This window comes from Jaculus jaculus, chromosome 9, assembly GCF_020740685.1.
Source record: "Jaculus jaculus isolate mJacJac1 chromosome 9, mJacJac1.mat.Y.cur, whole genome shotgun sequence".
Classification (NCBI taxonomy): domain Eukaryota; kingdom Metazoa; phylum Chordata; class Mammalia; order Rodentia; family Dipodidae; genus Jaculus; species Jaculus jaculus.
In genome coordinates, this window is record NC_059110.1 from 10,023,061 (window position 1) to 10,042,705 (window position 19,645).

The 19,645-nt window shown below is 44.4% G+C and overlaps 1 protein-coding gene across 8 annotated transcripts in view; it reads right to left on the reverse strand.

Annotated features, from left to right (window-relative positions):
• Arid1b (AT-rich interaction domain 1B) overlaps window positions 1–19,645 on the reverse strand; it is a 389,392-nt gene that overhangs the window by 354,914 nt on the left and 14,833 nt on the right. The gene's annotated exons all lie outside the window — the stretch shown is intronic.

The window sequence follows — 19,645 nt, forward strand, 5'->3', positions numbered from 1 at the left end:
CATTGACAGTTCTTAGTTTAAAAAAAGTTTTTGTGGGCTGGAGAGATGGCTTAGCATTTAAGGTGCTTGCTTGTGAAGCCTCCAGATCCCATGTAACCCAGATTTACAAGGAAATGAAAGCATGCAAGGCTGCACATGCACACAATGTGGCACACGCGTCTGGAATTAGATTTCAGTGGTTGGATGCCGTAGGGCTAATTCATTGTCTTTCTCAAGGTTGCACATCTGCACAAGATGGCACATTTTTTGGCAGTTTGATTACAGTGGTTGGAGGTCCTAGCATACCAATTCATTCTCTCTCATTAAAAAAAAAAAAAAGGGCTGGAGAGATGGCTTAGCGGTTAAGCGCTTGCCTGTGAAGCCTAAGGACCCCGGTTCGAGGCTCGGTTCCCCAGGTCCCACATTAGCCAGATGCACAAGGGGGCACACGCGTCTGGAGTTCGTTTGCAGAGGCTGGAAGCCCTGGCGCGCCCATTCTCTCTCTCTGTCCCTCTATCTGTCTTTCTCTCTGTGTCTGTCGCTCTCAAACAAATAAATAAATAAATAAAATTAAAAAGAAATAAAATAAGTGTTTCAAAAATCTGAAACTTTCATTTAAAAAAAAAAAGCCATCTGGGCTGGAGAGATGGCTTAGTTGTTAAGCACTTGCCTATGAAGCCTAAGGACCCTGATTCAAGGCTCGATTCCCCAGAACCCATGTTCACCAGATCCACAAGGGGATGCATGCGTCTGGAGTTCGTCTGCAGTGGCTGGAAGACCTGGCGTGCCCATTCTCTCTCTCTCTTTCCCTCTTTCTCTGTCACTCTCAAATAAATAAAAAATATTTTAAAAATTTAAAAAGCCATCTATTGGACTTGCCTCAAAAAATATATTCTTGGGGTGAGAACCGATGTGGGAATAGGTATCCACCTGTTAGTAAAGATCAGACTTTTCAATTTATAGATTCTTTTTAGCCATGCTTTGTAAAAGCTCGCAAACCCGGCCTTCAGATGAAAAGCGCCTGGCCTAACGCTGCTCTACCTCTTACTCGTTTATGCACGTGTCACCACTTCTCCCAGGTGACCCAGCGCCTCCTCTTCTGTACAGCTAAGGGAAACCATGGCTTCCCACAGGAGTAAGAAAAGCATACGGAAACAAATGTGGGATTTTTTAAAATGTGAAACAAATTTAAAAATGGACTGTCCTAAAGCTGTAACTGAGGAAATAGAGGAAGCAGACTGGGTTGGAAGATCAACTGAAAACTGTCAACTAATTCGCACTTCAGGTGTTTGCCAGGGTGGACAGACATCGGAGGCAAGAGCAAGGTGCCTTAGTTAGGGCCAAACTCACCAGTTCTGTCTTGAGGACAGTAGGAACCTTAGGGAAGCAGAACAGAGCTGGTAGACAGCCGAGATCTTAGGCAGACTCCTCAAGTTCCCTAACTTCAGCTTCCTCCTTGGAAGTTAGCCTAGTAACAGTCGCTACCCCTTTGAAAGACAGGACGCAGCCACAAAACACCAAGCACAGTGCCAGGTGGGAAGCACCAAGTGGCAGAGATCATCTCCCTGGTGCGTCACGCCTCTGAGCTTCCTGTCCTCACAGACAGGGTGGAAGACCAGAGAGCCGCGCTGAATGCTGCAGCCCCTTGTGTTCCAACGTTCTAGAACTACACCTCCTCCTGGCCTCACCTTCCAACTGCTGACAGATCAGAAAGAATGTGAGCTGCTAAAGATATTTCTCCTATGAGCCTTCATCTTTGACCAGAGTCTTATCAAGAAGCTGTGTGAAGGAAGAAAGGAAAGATTCAAACAGGGAGCACTTTAATGTTGCCTCTCGAGTCTCAGCCCCCCCCGCCCCCCCCCACACCTCCACAGCCCCGCCCTCGACGCACTCCTCGCCCAGTCTAGAAAGCCTTACCTGGCACGTTTCTAGCATCTCTGCCAAATCTTCACCATACCACACATTAAACTATCGGCCTTTTCGGGGTTCCTACAACTCACAACCCTCCTCCTCAAAAGGCATGAACCGTCTACCTCAAACCATTGTAACTGTTCGCCTGCCTCTCTCATAGGATGATGAGCTCCTTCCCGTCAGGGTTCGTTCATTCTAATGCTCCTCATAGCCCGAACTTCTGACACAAGCGGTGCTACGGTTTCATTCGAGTAATCAATCAATCTTTCTATAAAAAACACCCAAGGGTGCCTTAGCCTTTACCTGTCTCCAAACCATCGTCTTCTAAATATTACACTGCCTTTCCTAAAAATGTCAATTTTAAGTAACAACAACTATGAAACCGGAGAGGGAGCCTAGCTTATGACAGGCACTTAATAAACTTTTGGTTCACGGATGCTAGGAAGACATCCAGCTGTCTCCAAGTGTGACTTTTCCTAAATTCAAATTATAATGCTCCAAACAGGCATGTTTTATTTCCATGCCATAATGTCACTCTTTCTAGAAGTCTTAAAACATTTCTCAAGCTCTGCTGATTGCTGTTACTGTAATTAAGAATGGAAAATGCCTATAAAGCACCTGCCACTCTTTAAGATTCACAACACACATTACCACTGGGAAAGTATAAAGCAACCCATGTAGATAAAAGACCTGTTTAACTTGGTGGATCTCAAACCCATCTGGGCAACTATTTTTTAGGCAGAACGCATGAAAACATGAACTGGAATGATTCAAAAATATAATCATGCATCCATTCCATTGTTGACTGGGTCTAGACAAATAAGCAAAGTGAAAACAGCATGACGCTCTACATCTCTTCTACATACATGGACATGCAGCCCACCTGCAGATTTTCCTAATGCATAGCTGCACAGTAGCCCAACAAGGTATGCTGGTCATATATCCCCAGCATTTATGGCAAATTATTAATCAAGTCCCACCTGAAACAATTTGTTAAATTGATTTTAATCACTGGGCCTCTCATGTGAAGCTTTGTATAATCAGCATTTCATTTACAAAATTAATTGCCTGATTGATTCTCAGGAGGCAGTTGCTGTCATTACCCTGCTGTCATAACTTCTGAGTAGGGTGTCACAACATGAAATTCTGACAGTATGAAAAGCATTGCTATTTTAAAAATGGATGAGAGGAAAAGGGATAAAGAAAACCAAAGAAGTCACATTATCTTCAGACGAGAAAAAAGTTTCAGCTGTTTGATGATCACCCCAGATGATCTGCCAAATAGCTGACTAGCAACACCAGGATTTTCACTACCTCAAAGTAAGGCCTAAATGTGAAAGCACAGATTTTCCAAACTGTGGCCTATGTGACAAAATCCTCATGGAGCTCCAGGCACAGCAATATCAAGTGAAGCAGGATCTCAGGCTGGCAGACTATCTCCTGCCACCACTGCCAGTGTCAGTTCCTATACTATTCCTCTCACAGTTCACAATAAAATTCTAGGTGTTGGGGCTGGAGAAATGGTTTGGTGCTTAAGACACTTACCTACAAAGCCAAACAACCTAGGTTCGATTCCCCAGAACCCATGTAAGCCATATGCACAAGGTGGTACATGTGTCTGGAGTTCATGAGCAGTGACTGAAGGCCCATTTTCTATCTGCCCCCCCATAATTAAATTTTTAAAAAATTCTAGGCATTGATGACCAAGACGCCAAAATGTAGCCATTTCTGCAAAGTCAAAGCATTAAACATATATTCATTCACCTTTCAAGAGTATTTGAATATCTATTAGACACACACTGTTGTCATGCAACTTCTTGCTCACTGCTTAATAATGTACTCATAACTAAAAAGCTGCCCTTGCAACTAGCAGAGATAAAGATCTAAGTGTGTGTGTGTGTAAAAGTGATCCGAACACCGTGCACCACTCTCCAAATTTGAGACCCTACTATAAAATCTCACTTCCCAAACACTCGTGTAAACATGAAACTGGCCAAAGATTCCACTTTTCTTCAACCATTACTTTGTCTTTTCAGAAAGAATTTCCACATTTTCAAAAGTCCCTAAGTCTAGGGGAACCCCCTTTTTGTCCCTCAAGTTCACAGTTGCACTTCCTGCATCCTCAGCATTCCACATACCAGTAACACCAGAGTATTGGGGTGGGGGGCTCAAACATGCCTCACTGACGCATCCCAGTCCAGAGCGCAAGAGCTGCTTTTCAAATGCAATGCTATGAATGAAGGTCACCTTGCAAATTCACTCCATTATTTGAAACCAAAATGCTTAATGTGCTTGCTTGATCAGGACCACTAGTGGCACACCTCCATTAGCATGCTGTATGCTGAAGGGCACACCCACGTCAGTGAGCGTTCACAGTGAGAGCAGCATGCACACCTTGTGGTGGGGTGGGGCTGGACAATGGCCCTCCTGCTCCTCTCTTCCCCACGGTAGTCCTTCTCAAAGTGCTGGTTCCCAGTATTTACTCGGCTCACAAAGACACCCTAAGGGTTGATAAGTCTATCTGCAAAAAGGAAACAGGCACGTCTACAGTCACTTCTTCATTCACTTCACCACACACTAAAGAACTAGAAGAGGATTTACCAAGAGAAATGCACTACCAATTTAAAGCTCTGGGCATAAAAGCACTGACCAAAGGGAAGACACCCACAGGAGGCAGAGGCAGGAAGATCAGATGCACAAGGTCATCCTCAGCCACAGAGTTTGAGGCGTCTCAAAAGAAAAGTAAATGTACCTTCAGAATCATGACTTTCTACTTGGAAAAGGAGAGCATCTGTCCTTTATGTCCAGTGGAACTGGATAAAACCTCAGCTACTGAGGCTTTGCAGAAAAGCACTGCTCCTGTCTTTCCAAAGGAGGTGAGACAGAGCCGAGGCCTTATAGAGGATCGATCTGAGCTTCATCTGGATGGGGTGTGAGGAAATTTGCACTTATCAAAAGGAAATGGTTAAGACAAGTTTTAGATGAAAGAGGAAGCAGGTTCCTTCAGAGGCCACATTCATCCATCCATTGTTTAAACTTCATCCTCACGTGTTTAAGGCAACGTGAAAGACAGAGGCATGAGATGTTCTCTGACACTCTTAACAGAGAAAACAGGAATATATACAAATAATGCACTGTACAACGAGTTTATAAATGTCACAGGGTAAGAAAATGAAGTCTTGTCAGTTACTTGTGAGTAATTCATCAGTTATGTTGGGTAATGAAAAATAAAAAGAGGGGCTGGAGAGATGGCTTAGCTGTTAAGGCACTTGCTTGTGAAACCTAAGGACCCAGGTTTGATTCACCAATACCCACATAAGCCAGATGTGCAAAGTGGCACAAACGTCTGGAGTCTATTTGCAGTGGTTGGAGGCCCTGATGCGCCCATTGTCTCTATATGCGTCTTCCTCTCTCTCCCTCTCTCTCAAATAAATAAAATATAAAAATGTTTACTTAAAAAATAAAAAGGGGGCTGGAGAGATGGCTTAAAATAAAAAGAAACAGAGGACTGAGAAGATGACTCAGCAATTAAAGACAGCCCCAGTTTGTTTCCCTAGCACCCACATAAGGCCAGATGCAAAGTGGCAGATGGGTCTAGAGTACATATGCAGCAGCAAGAGGTCCTTGCAATGGGCGCAGGAACACGCGCACACACGCACATGCACGCACGCGTACACACACGAGCACCTGCGCGCACGCGCACGCACACATATGGAGATAGATGGATGATGGATTAATGAACGGACAGATTAACAGAGAGATAAATACATTTTCTTTTTTTTGCCCAAGGTAGGGTCTCACTCTGGCTCAGGCTGACCTGGAATTCACCATGTACTCTCAGGGTGGCCTTGAACTCATGGCGACCCTCCTACCTCTTCCTCTTGGTGCTGGAATTAAAGGCATGCATCACCACGCCTGGCTTAAAATTCAATTTTTTGAAAGATATATAGGGAACTGGGGAAATGGTACAGTTGTCAGAAGCACTTGCCATATAAGCATAAGGACCTGAGACCACCTAAGTTCAATGACCTAGTACCCATGTGTAGCAGACAGCTTCAGGTTGCTGGGATGAACCTCCAGACAAGACACGGTTTCTGGGAGGAAGTGATTTATTTGAAAATTACAGATCCAGGGTAAGTTCCATAATGGATGCAGTTGGCCTCCTTTCACAGGTCCCCAAAGAGAGAAAAGCTAAAAGCAACCACCACTCGTACAAGCAAGCTCACGTGAGAAGCACCACGATAGCAGAACTTCAGCGCTCTGCATGTCTTTGGTCAGGAAACAGATCCTCCCCCAACCATGTGTGGGGTCAACCCTAGGATCAACCCACAGTGACACCTCTTCCAGCTGACAGCTGGAGATCTAAAGCTTTACTAAAACTGAATCTATGGGGGGCATCATTCAAACCACCACACCATGTGTACACCTGGGTGTGGTCACATGCCAATAACCCCAGTCCTGTGGGAAGCAGAGACTGGAGAATCACTGGGGCTCATGAAAACTGTAGCTATGGATTCAGAGAAATATTCCACAGAAATATGTGGAAGGGCAATGGAGAAAGAAGGACATTAATATTTTCCTCTGACCTCCACATAAGCACACACGGAAAGTATACATTCTAACTACACACAATATGACACACATACTAAACATGCACATGCAAACAAAAAAGATAAACAGAATATCAGCACATACACCTGACTGCAGCCACCACCAATGAGTGCCTACTGTGTGCAGAGCAGTCTCTGGGTGATTCATTCATGACATAACGAATGATAATTTAAATCCTACAAGGGAGGCAATGTTGCCAACCACTATTCTGGTTGAAGGAAACTATATCTGAGAGTAAGAAACCTGCCCAAGGTGATTTGATACCACAATATGATGGAGTCTGAACTTCCTGGGATCTGACCGAGGCGCTTTGGGAAAGCGGCTGTCTATAACATCCATCAGGTACCCTTCTAGGTCATGCCGGTTCACAGCCCTTGATATAAGCACAATATGGTCAGAAGGCTGTGTAAGCAGCTTTGGACAAAGCTGTGTCATCTGCACCTCTACTCCCACAAGTCCTATACTGACACCCTGACCCTCAATGAGGCTGCACTTGGAGAGTTAGGTTCTCTAAAGAAGTCCTGAAGGTAGCCGGGTGTGGTGGCCCTTGCGTCTAATCCCAGCACTCAGAAGGCCGAGGTAAGGGATCGCTTTGAGTTTGAGGTCAGCCTGAGCCTACACAGTGAATTCCAGGTCAGCCTGGGCTAGGGTGCGCCCCCTACCTGGGGTGGGCCCCAGTTTCCTCCTCTAGGAAAGGGGATGGGCTGCAGGGGACCCTCAGTAAGCAGCAACTACTACTGAGTACTTTTTACAACCAAAGCCCAGCATGACAATCAGAATAGACCTGAGAGAGCCTTTAATCCCAGCACTCGGTAGGCAGAGGTAGGAGGATTGCTGTGGGTTGGACGCCACCCTGAGACTCCTTATTGAATTCCAGGTCAGCATGGGCTAGAGTGAGACCCTCCCTCAAAAAAACTAAATAGACCTGATAGGACAACCTGAACAGTAAGCCAACCAAATGCCAGCAGAGCTGCGAACCCAGGAAAGCCCCACAGCCCTGCACTTGCAAGGCGCGGCGCGGCCCACCTGCGGCTGCGTGCGAGCGCACCAGGACTGCTGCTGCCGGCCTGGTCACTGCCCATTCCCCAGCTCTATGCCACAGCTGAGCCCGCAAAGGTCAAGTCAGAGCCTGTGCCACCTGCCATCTTCACCACACTCGGCCACTGTAACCCTGGCTATGTGCCGACAGGTTCCCAGACGACAGCCTAAGCCGCGTGCTGCAGGCGCGCCTCTTTGTCCTCCCCTACCTGTCCACACGGCCATCTGTGCTCTCCCCACTCCTGGGCCTGACAGTGGCCCTTTATTTGGGAGACTGGGTCACAGCTAGTCAGCTCCTTGTCTGTTGGCTTTGGCCCAAGTGACTTAAAAAGGCTTTTTTTTTTTTTTTTAAACATTTTTGAATGAACCAACAGACTCAAGGGAAATGGAGTCTTTTCATTGTCCACCACCTTTTTTTAGTGAAAAAAGCCAAATCTGTAAATGCTCTCAATAGTGGTGGTACAACTTGCCCAAATTTACTAAAAGCTGAGTCTGGCTTGCAAATTAGGTTCCTCTAAAATCCTGTTTATTAAATTGCTTCCTTTGAGCATGCACAGTTAACAATTTATTTCCAACTCACTCAGTATCATGAAAGATCACACTACAACCGTGAAGGAGCACTCCAGGGACTCTGCTCCAGCTGGATTTCAAAATTACAATGCAGCAAAGATTTTACAACTGCAAGTTTTCTTTTAAGAAGAAAGCTTGCTCTAGGCGCAGGCTCCCGCTAGTAGAAGGTCGCACTGTGCCTCGGCAGCACCTGCGCACAGAAGGGCTGCATCTTTCACAAGGCCCAGGAAGCAAAGCCAGGACACACGCGGGTATCACGTGCTGCCTGCTCCGAGTTAGGAGGCTGGTGCCCGGAGCACCAGCAGAGCGGCCAGCGGCAGCTCCAAAGTGCAGCCTGCACGGCGCAAAGGCCGCTGAGACGGGCAGCGCTTCAGACAGGCCGTGCGTGCCATACTTGCACAAAGCGCACAGCAAATCAACCGAGAAAGGGCGAGAACCTCTAAGTAGTCGTATTTGGGGTCTTCTGAGCCATGAGGCTTTTATTAACTTGAGAAATGTGGATAAAACACATTAAATGCACAAAGTTTAAAGTATTTTCCCCAATGCCCAGTGAAATAATCCCTAATACTGTTCTTAACCAAAGACTTCAGTTTCCCTAAAACACTTTTTTCTTTAAATTTTCATCAAGCAACTACAACAACAAAAGAACAGAAATGGGAAGATTCTGGTGAGTCTGAGGCCATCCTACAGATACAGGGGTGAGTTCCAGGTCAGCCTGGGCTAGAGCACGACCCTGCTTCAAAAAAAAAAAAAAACACTCATGGCATGTAAAGTTATATGAAACTCAAATTTCAGCATCTGTAGTTTAATTGACACACAGCCTCCCTCATTCTTGTCTGCTTTGGTGCTAATTAGCAAAGATGAGTAGGTGAAAAACATCATGTACCCATGAAACCTAAACATTTATTATTTGGTCCACACAGGTAAATTTGCTGACCCCTGACCCCCAGAGTGATGGTGTGTAGTGCAAAGCCTATTTTGGGTTACAAAACCTGATCTAAATACAAAGAGTGTCCTTCAAGAAGGCACTGTGGTTCAGATTGGCTTTATGCAAGACAGGATCATTACCCAAACCTCCTAAGATTTATGTGCAGACAAGAGAAAAAAAAAAAACACCTTGGAAACTAGTGGTCAAAAGCAAACAAGCCACGCTTAAACTTGGGTTGAAGATATGACGCAAAAAGCCCATGGAATGTATTCTTCTTGGACTGTGCTTCTAGGGAAAGGGCCACCTGCTGGCCCACTGGTCTGTTCAAGGCCAGCTCCCAACCACTGCCATTTCCAAAGACCATAAGCCTTTACTCTTTTAGGTGCTCTCAAGTTTCTTTGATATGCTATATGTAAAGTGAACATTTACTGAGGATTAAGACAGCATATCCTCACAGCAGTTTACTTAATCCCCATTTAGTAGATGATGAAACAGAAGCAGCAATGTTTATGACTTGAGGACCCAACAGTGAACCTCATCTCGTGAATGTGTGGGAGGTACAGTGGTCATGATTTGAATTAGGAGTGAGCTCTGGGGCTGGAGAGATGGCTCAGTGGTTAAGGCACTTGCCTACAAAACCTAATGATACAAGTTCAATTCCCCAGTATCAACATAAAATCAAATGCACAAAGTGGCGCATGCAACTGAGATCATTTGCAGTGGCTGGAGGCCCTGACACACCCATTCATTCTCTCTCTCAATATCTCTCATATAAATAAATAAATAATACATAAAATTAAAAAGAAAAAGAGTGAGCTCTTTTACTGCAGGGAAACAAAAATCACACCAAAAGATTTCAAAGTTGCAAAATGTATGTAATTTTTTCTCTTTGTTTTCTTCCTAGTATAGGAAAACAAGAAAATACAAGCAGAGGTGACATTCAGATACAGGAAAGTCCTGGTACGTCCTCTTAGGAGCATATGCTCCTATAGGCAAACCATAGCAGAGGCATTCAAGGCTTAGAAAACATTCGATACTTTGCACATCCCAGAACTTGGGTCACATAATTACCCTGTTTTGAAAACACAGTGGCAGAGCTAAGCATTCAAACTGAGTGCCCTCGGTCTACAGCCTCCCTCATGGTGCCCAGGCCTAGAAGGGCAAGTGAGAGCACGAGAGCCAAGATCACACTCCAGAAAAACAAAGGCTCACCCCAGCAAACCCCACTGGGCCTAGTAAGACAGGGCAAGTTGAGGATGGTGTGGTCTGGCTGAGCCACAGAAGCAGACAGATACCCTTAGAAAGAGCCATTGCTGGGTAAGCAGTGAGGCTCTGTGAGCATTCCACTACTGATGAGGGTGCATGTAGTGAGAAGATGCGTTTGGTGAGCTCTTCTACTTACACGTCTCTTCGTAAACACTGGTAGTAATACTGCCCAACCTTTAAGTGCCATAGGTGTAAAAGAAAAACCAGATAAGGACATTAAGAACTTAATAAAAAGTATCTCTGTGTTTTGTTTTTGTTATGATGCTTTGGGTTGTTTGTTTGCTTTTGCTAGCCAAAACATTTCTTTGCTAGTGGTAAAATCTTTCATGGAAAGCCAAGCGTGGTGGTGCACACCTTTAATCCCAGCACTTGAGAAGCAGAGGTAGGAGTATCACCATGAGTTTGAGGCCACCGTGAGACTATATAGTGAACTCCAGGTCAGCCTGGGCTATAGTGAGACTCTACCTCGAAACAAAAAATAATAAAAATAAAGTAAAAATAAAAGCTAGGCATGGCAACTCTCTCCTATATTCCAACACTGAGGAGGCAAAGACAAGAGTATCCCCAGGGACCTCAAGTTCAGTGAGAGACCCTGTCTCAAAAAAAAACAAACAAAAAAAAAAAACACTAATACGAGCAACTACAGAAGACACCTGACAACAACCTCTGCCCTTCACACATACAAGCACACGTGTGCATGTGCACCCACATACACATGAACATCAAGAAAAAAGGAAAGAAAAGGAGAGAAGGAAAAGGTCACGATGAAAGCCAGACAGAAAATGCCATTGAAGAAGAAAACAAACTTTACTTGAAGGGAACAATAAATACAAAACAAAAGCAAAGCTGGATCTAAGTAAGTGTAAGAGAGGCCTGTACAAAGAGAAATGAAGACAAAAGACAAACATTTTGGCCATGCTATCTATATACCCTGTGCTTAAAATTAAAAGCTCCATTTGGCAATGAGGATGCAGTAGTAGAACGTTTGCCTAGCATATGCAAAGCCCCGAGTTCAATCCCACACTAAATATAGTTGAAATAACATTATATAAATAAGTAAAAATAATAAATAAATAAATAAATAAATAAATAAATAAATAATGCCTCAGTGGTCTAGGTGACCTCTAAACGTCTACTTGTTATATGCTAAGAAATCCTAGCCTAAGAACCTTCAAAACAAAAAGTAAAAAACATAGTATTCTCTAGGCATTGTCAAATTGACATTTGACAAGCTGTAAGTATAAAAGTCCACAACCTGAGCTGAGTGTAGTGGCTCACACCTGTAATCCAGTTTTGGGCAGAAGGATCAAAATTTCAAGGCTACCTGGTCTATGAAGAAATTGCAAGCCAAAATGGGTGAAACAGGAGATCCTATCTCAAAATAAAAGTCCAAGACTTAAAACACTTAGTTACCTTTCAAGTTCAAGCATTATTATTCAAATGACAGGCTCCTAAAAGGCAGGGTATTATTAGGAGTAGGACAACCCCACTGAATGAAGAGAAAGGAGTCTGGGCATAAAGAACTGACATATTTTTTTACACATAATCGAGCTTTCAGAGACACTAGAAATGTATTTTTGCTGCATCTAATGATGATATGAACGAAAATGTTTGCAAACAGGAAGTTTATTCCTTCCAATCCCTAAACCACAGTACTTCCTAATTATTCCTCCTAGCAACACTGCAATCTAACACTTTCAGAAAGGCTGTGATTTTTCTGACACAGACTGAGGTCCTGCAGCAAAGACAAGCTGTGAGAAACAGGGCAGGGGAAGAGGAGAGAGGTGCCGCTGACACATCATCTGCTCGGCTCACACCTTCACCAGCAGCACCAGCCAGCTAAACAAGCAGACTCAATAATGTGGTCTCCAGCCTTTTGACAATTTGTTTCACGCCTCATTTGCTACAAAGAGTTAAAACATTTTAGTCAATCTTGAAAAAGCAACTCGATTTTTTTTTTTCCACAGCAAAACACAAACCCATTCCAACTACCGTGCCACCGAGTAAAGTTCAAATGGTGACACAGATAGAAATCAAGTACTGTCTGTCCTTCAAACACAGCAACAGAGAAACACTAACCAGGTTAGTCCTACATGCATTTTTAGGGGCTATAAAGCAAAATCAAGTAAAACAGCCTTCTGCATGCTGACTTTCAACTCACAGCAATATTTTCTTTTTCTATTAAGAAAAATAGAGCCCAGCTTGATGACTCAGGGCTTCTGGTCCCAGCTCCTCGGGATGGAGGCAGGGTGATTACAGCTCAGGGGTCCAAGCCTAGGCAATCTGGAGACATGGACTCAAAGACAGAAAAGGGGAAGGAAAGAAAAGCAGAGGCCAGGCACCCAAGTCCTCATTCTTACCATCCTTAATGCAGAGCAGTCTTGCCTGACACATGCTAATACAAAGAAATCTTCTACATTATCTTTAAACTGGAGATCAGCACAATATATGTATATTGCTAATTACATCTGGTCAGGCATAGTAGCACATGCCTGTAATACCAGCACTTGAGTGGCAGAGGAAGAGAAATGTCACAAGTTCAAGGTCAGCCTGGTCTACATAATGAATGTCAGGCTAACCAAGAATATATAATGAGACTTTCTTTAAAAAAAAAAAAAAAAAAACAGACGACAGAGAAAGAGAGAATCAGAAATCGTTATTCGAGATCCTGCCCTACTGACAAAAGCCATTCAAGTACTAGGAGCTGGCCTACACTAACAGTGCACAGAACCTCAATGTCTAAACCGCTTCAAATATTGTAAGATGCAACCAAAAACCCTAGAGCACGGTATCACAGGACTCTGCAGCGACAAGAAAATTCTAGATCTGCACTGCATTTGAGCTACAGCACCCTGCAATGTAGCTACTGCAAATGCCAACACTGAAATGTTAAATTTTCATTTAAGTAGTCACTCATGACCAGCAGCTCCTATACTGGATAGAGAAGTTCTAGAGTATACTTTTAAAGTACCAGAGGTATTCTTTGAGAAGATTCAGTCACAATTGTGTCTTGACCCTAAGTTTTCCTTTTTGAAGGAAATTCATAAAGAAAACGAGTCAAGTACAAAGATCCCTTCCACATTATCATCAACACAGAAAGGCACTCTAGTTCAAACCTGTTTCCTAGCAGATGGGCATAAGGGACGCGCAGAGTAGCTGTCTACCTTGGGGAAAGCATCTTGACAAGTGTCTTCTAGCTATGTCTCCCAGGACCTCTGGGAGGAGAAAATGGCTATTTTCACCAGTTGGCTGGAATCTTCCTACTGTGCACTTCTGTAAGTTTGTTTTATTTGTTTCTGGTCAAATGTCCTCTGGTGGGAAGGAGAGATCTCTCTTCAATTTTCCCAAGATCTTTACAGACAAGGTGAATGCAAGCAAACCAAAAAATAATACAAGTCTTAGTGTACTGACCATGACAAGTTCCCTGAGGTAAATTCGAAGCCCTAAATTCCACAAACTCTGGAGAGGAACGCAGCCTTCTCTGAGAAGACAGTAGAGTGAGCTCCTCATGCCCGCCGTGCGCTACCCAGATGGGCTCTGCTCTCCCCTCTATAACACAAGCGCACAGCAAACGCATGTCAAGCTCTCAGCAACGGGCTTGACATCGACTCACTATAATGTGTGAGTACAATGAAACAAACAATTGAGGTTCCAGGTAAGTTCCAGGTAAGTGAAAAAATTTGACTTACAATCTGCAATATTTGTAAGGGGATACACATGAGTTGTAATTTAAAGTGGTTTCATCATAAATAACACAGTGGAAAATATATTCCTGTTTTATAGTTTTAATATATATGAATAATCCATGAGAGTGAAATGTTATTTTTAGTGTTCAATTTTGAATTACACACAAAGACTTTATGAAAGGTAATGAGAAAGCATATAATGAAGATGTCTACTCCCATTGGCCATGGCCTGAACCTCAAATCACCACCACACCACAGACCTACCTAATTCCTCAAACACAATGATCTCTGCTTTAAGAGGCTTCTATTGTCAGGCATTCAGAGCGGTCTCCACCAAACAAGGTGACAATCCAGATGACCAAAAGAGATAAAGAACATGCTGGTGGCTCAATGCAATATATTATAAAACTTGGGCTCAACGATGGCTCAGCAGGCAAAGTGCTTGCCTGGAAAGAATGAGGGCCGAGTTTGATCCCAGGTATCCCCATAAGAGCTGGAGCATGCCTCTATCAGGATGATGGCCAGGGCTCCTCGGCTAGCCAGTAGTCTAACCTAACTGGTGAGCTTCAGGCCAGTGAATGAGGGGGTCAGAAAACTTGTAAGCGTCACAGGGAGCACGGGCGTACTATGCGGTGTGGTCCTGACTGATGCATTCATGACCTCACAGTGGTTATCCATATCCCACCAGACTAGCACAGTTCTGAGCCCATCAACATTTTGACATGGAGGGCAAGAAAAGAAAAAGAAGGAGAACAAAAAACAGAGGAAGGACTACCTGGAAAAAGAGGGTCTTCAAGGTATGGGAAGGTAGGGGAGAGGAGCCAACATGACCACGTATTAAAGCTCGCAACTAAAGAAAAAGGTAGAAGGCACACCTGAGGAACCACATCCAAGGTTGCCCTCAAGTCTCCACATGCATATGCACTTGCACACTCATGTACACACACACACACACACACACACACACTTATACACACACATGCATGCACACCACACAGAACATTTTCCAGGCAAACATTCATAACAAAACTTATTTTCCAAAAATGTTTGTAAATAATGTCTGTACAAATATGCCCCCATATGGCCTACATTTGCTGAGAATCTATAAACCAGGAACAAAACCTGTCTTGTAGGATTGTGGCAAGGTACTCGGATCACAAGTCCCAAGATGTACCACTCACACCACCAGTCACTGGAGACACTCAGAGGAAATGGGCCTCCCATCCCCACCAAACAATGCCCGGCCCACTGCAGCAGAGGGTGGGCATAGACACCCACCAGCAAGCCCAAGTTCTTCTCCAAGACATCTTTAAGCCACCTCTGCCATCTTGAAGCCTCGTCCTCACTTCCCTGTCACTTGTCTGCGCGCTGCCAGCCTTCCTCCTGACCTCTCTTCACCCATCTAGTCACCATCAGCCACAGCCGCTGCCCCACTTTCACTCCTTAGGACACTCCTCGGGGTTCACAGCTCTGTGCCTGTCTCTCTTCCAGAAACCTCCACTTCCTTAAGTGCTGTTGAAGCCTCTCCTTTCCCCCCATGCTGATGTTCCCAACGGCTCCTCAGTGGCCCCCTTCTCAAGTGCATTCCAAGACCACCACGTCCTGAAGGTTCTGCTATGGCTCACGGCCAACCTCAGCCCGTCTGCTGAGCTGCCCCAGACACATCCCAAGTCCAGCATGTCCAAAACCACAGTGCGGAGCTCAACAACCAGAATGACCAACGAAGGTACCGTGCACCTGCAGAAACTGCAATGCCACCTACCTCCTAACCAGAGGGCCAGGCAGACAACTCTGCACCTGCAACCTCCCAGCCTGGAGGAAGTAGATGGCATCAGGCTGCCACTTGCCATTTTAACCACTAACAGTGAAAATGCTACACCTGATTGCTGTGCCATGGCATAAGGTGTACTCTGAATGTAAGACTACAGAAATAATTGATAGTTACAGATTAATCTTGCTACGTATTCATACAGTGCCCCATTACTAAATCACAAAAAAGATCCAATTTTTTTTTTTTTTTTAGATTTCCATCTTTTAGGCCTAGAACCAACCTTTCTGGTTACCAATACTTCCATCATTTTAAACCATCTTAGATCTCATAAAATTACTTCTTGTGCGTATCAAAACTTACAACAATGAGTTCTGGCTTGTAAGTGAGGATCAATTTTTCTCCACAAGCTCAACAATGTTCCATTTGGGGTGAATCCCCGGAGCTGCTGCCCCAAACTCCACACTGGTTCTGCTGTCTCTGGGACTAAATTAGTCATGCTACTATAAACAATAAAGTGAAATGAAATATTGCAATTTTAGGCTAAAAGAAGCATTATAGGAGTATGTTACTCAGAAATATTCTCAATTCCAATTAAGAAGTGTGCAGAAAGCGAAGCGAGCACAAAATTCAGACCTTTCTGGCCTCCCAAACACCTCCGCAGGATTGGGGAAGTGGAATTTAACTGATGCTGGTATAAGGTTTGAAGCCAAGTTGATTTTATTATAAGGTGTGAGATTTGCTTTATAGTTTGGGACATAATGGGACACTTTCTCCAGTCCTGTACCTTGCCTATGGAATACCATATGAGAAGACTAAAAGGTTGTCAGCACCATCATGGTGCCCCAAAGTCCAGGCAGCCCAGTGGCATCAGCAAAGGAAGGTGTTGGTCAAATGAGTGCTTACAATCTTTCTTCCACCACTTCATCCGGCTTGGAAGGGGCCATGTGGCAACAGCAAGGACAGATGATCATAAAGCAAAGGATATTTCTGCCTTATGATTGCTTTTCTCAGTCTGCACGAACATTTTGTTTCTTCTGAGCTGTGCTGATTTTGCTGCCAGGTGGACAGTGCTCCCCTTCATAGTAGTGTGCTCTGGGCACATGTCAAATAGATATGTTTTTTGGTTGATGTTGACTTCTTACTCTAAAATTCTCTTGATCTTCTGACTACCTCTATTTCCAATTTAAAGAAGTCCCTGACAGTCATTTCCTGGGCTCCCTGATTCATTCTTCCTATATCCTTGAAGTCATGGACACTGGCTCATAGGTAGCACAAGACGCTGTCCAGTCTGTCGCCCACTTCCTTACTAAAAGCAACTGACTATGCACATACTGTGTTCTAGAAACATTTCCAATGCATCAGAAGACTTTGAAGCCCCCTATGTAACTCAAAGCGATGGCCTCGCTCATGGTATGGAGTTCCCCTGAAAGGTAGCTATAAGGAACTATTCAGCGACAGCACCAGAAAAATCCAACAGCCACCCTCAAGCCTTTCTAACAGTCTCTCCTCTGGTAATGAGGTGGTGCCACACAATAAAAGCTCCAGAATTGCAACCATGTGATTTTATATATATTAATATCTAAAAAAGATGTTCACTGAAATTTTTGCCTCTAGCTGTTCAATGACCTTTGTGGAAGGTAGAAAGGTAGGCTTCCAAACCACTCCACAGCCTGACTGCAGCTTCTAAATGTCTTCCACCCTGGGTAATTCTGATGCACAATGGGATTGGGTTGAGAACCATTAGTTTAATGGAAAGAATATAGGCTGATTATTTGGCACATTCTCTAGCTCTACCAGTTTGCTTGTCTACAAAACCTGGGTGATGATGATGCTAACAGGCTGCTGAAGGTGCAGGTAACGTAGGCCACGTGCCTGGCACACACAGTAGGTGCCCAATAACAGTCACTATTCTTACTATTACTGTTTTTATTACAGCACTATTATTGATGACTCTGTTGAGATTTTTCTCTAAACCTACATTACTTGAGAGGTTGAGAATGCAAAGTAGTATATTTAAAATTGAGTCTCACCAGTCACTCCTGACTAGAATGAGAGAACAAGTGCATTTCCCCACATAACCATCCTAGACAGGCCACATTCTAAAAAGCACAGCCGGCTCAGCTGCTGACTCACTGCCACCGTGACATTTCTCTTGCCTCATCTGTGCCTAACTGGATGCTCTCTCTTTGCACCCCATTCTCCCCGGAGAACTAGCCTGCACTCAGCCACTCTGACCTTAATTACATACTGTCTCGCTCCTTCTCCAATCACAGGATTTCTTTATTGGGGGGGGGGTCAGCCACGGCCCCTCCTCCGTCCCTCCATTAGTCTAACTCGGGAGGATGCTGCAGCTAGACCTGCGCAGTTGCACACAGCAGCTAGCCACACGGGAGCCCGGCCACACAGCGTGGGAATACACTTGTTTCTGCACGTGGGCTCACCTCCAAGCCCCTCACAAGAGAAAGCCACGAAACTTCCCAGGGTCAAAAGATACTCTGCTGCCCCTCAGACTCCCATGCTCACCAGGCACATTCCCTGAGCAAGGAGTGACCTGTTCTGCACCTCACCAGGAGAGGGCAGGTGTCTACAACCCCAACCTGAACCCCATTCTCACCTGTGATGTTTCATAAACCCAAACATCCACAGGAGAAACTATATAAAAGCCACACAAAAGCAATCATACACTTCCAGACCATCCAGATCACCCCTCCTTTAGCCAAGAAACTGGCTGAAGTCCCACTTCAGACCTATTAATCTCACAATGAGGATTTCCCTTCAGAATATTCTGCCATACCAACCTCATGGAGTATCATGATTGCCATCCAGGGGAAGTTTAATTCCATGTTTGCTTATCCAAAAGAGAAGACAACATTCTTTCGAACTAGTTTTATCTAATAAAGATCCAAAAATTCATGGTTCAATATTTGTATAAATCAAATCAAAACTCTAAGGCTTGAGAGATGGCTTAGCAGTTAAGTGCTTGCCTGTTAAGCCTAAGGACCCCAGTTCGAGGCTCCATTCCCCAGGACCCACGTTAGCCAGATGCACAAGGGGGCGCACGCATCTGGAGTTTGTTTGCAGTGGCCAAAGGCCCATTCTCTTTCTCTGTCTGCCTCTTTCTCTCTCTGCCTTGCACTCTCAAATAAATAAATTAAAATAAACAGAAAAATTTAAGAATAAATAAAAACTCCCAAGTAAAGTGGTCTCCTTCGTTCCAGAGCCTCATACGTAGCCTCTCCCTCCACTTTCTCAACAACTTCTGTCTTGGAAAAGCTCATTGAAGTCGAATATATGTCATTATGGGCCCATGACTGCCCACAATATGAAAAGCATTTCATTTTAAGTGTCACAGGAAATAAATAAAAATTCAAAAAGGATGCCAAAGCACAGGCAGAGTGGCACCCAACTATAATCCTAGCACTTGGAAGACTTATAAGGAAAAGTGTAAGTTCAAGCCAGCTTCACCTGGGGTACATACTGAGACTCTGATCTTACGGGAAAAAAAAAAAAGATTAAAAAGAAAGCCACCTCTGATTGGGAAGGTTAATAATCATGAGAAATGTCTACAATGGTAGCTTCTTTCCCAAGGATACTGCCACACTGCAGTCTGCCACTCTGTACAGTCCTCACCCCACAGGAGTTTCTGGGCCTGTGTTGGCATAAGCAAGTAAACACACACACACACACACACACACACACACACACACACACACACACACACAGCGAGGGAGCAAGAGGGAAAGAGAGAGAGAGCGCCATCCTGGGGTTATCTGTCCATGTTCCATGCGAATCCAATTTCCTTGCATTACCTCTACCCAGGTCAGGGATGAATGGCTGTCAAATTCCTAGTGGAATAAAAAGAAAAAGCCTTTCTTCCTGAGGCAG